Genomic DNA, 832 nt, shown 5'->3' on the forward strand with positions numbered 1-832 from the left:
GACAGGGGGGCGCCCGACCCGCCCCCCCCCCCCCCCCCCCCCACGGCTTCCCCTTGGTCTCCCACCAAAAACGCTCCCAAAGCGGGGGCGGCGTGAGCTGCCCTCCCTGCCGGGCTGGGAACGCGTCCTGGGATGAGCACTTGGGCAAAGAGGTGATGATGTAGCAGACACGTTTTTTATCAGACATCCTTTGAAGGCGAACGCTTCACATTTCGAGCCGCAGTGCCCAATGCCTCTTCTAACTCCGGCGTATTATTGCTTGTAATAAAGCTGTACATTGATTTATTCCTTCCATTATTCCTCCCCTCGGATTTTGTATTGCTCGAGTTCTCTTCCTTTTCATAAAGATGAAGCTTTATTTTAAATCAGTTATATGACATGATTAATCTTAGTGTTTACTGTATGGCACTTGGTAATGATTAGTTAGTAGCGTGGCTATGATTTTCTGGTTTCAGTCCCGAACGTGTATTAATAATAATTGCAAATAATACTTAAAAAACCCCACAACTTCACAGGTTTTTAAGCTAATGCATTCCATCTTTTTTGTGTGACTCTATGCATTTTGAATGAGTGTAGATATGAGTTTGCATAAAATATTTAATTTAAATAAATATGTTTTTATACGATGATTGTTTTATGATTTAAATTGCTGTAGCTATTGACAAATTTTTCAAAACAGAAACATTTCCTGTGTGAGTGCTATTTTTTTAAATTTTTTTTTTGTTGGTATTTTCAGCCAAACTTTTCTACTTCCATTTTTTTAAATAAAAAAGATCCGTGGTTATCTTTACAAATTGTGGATTGCTTTCTAACAAACCGACTCGAGGCATGA

Source organism: Pygoscelis adeliae, unplaced genomic scaffold (assembly GCF_000699105.1).
Source record: "Pygoscelis adeliae isolate BGI_AS28 unplaced genomic scaffold, ASM69910v1 Scaffold121, whole genome shotgun sequence".
Classification (NCBI taxonomy): domain Eukaryota; kingdom Metazoa; phylum Chordata; class Aves; order Sphenisciformes; family Spheniscidae; genus Pygoscelis; species Pygoscelis adeliae.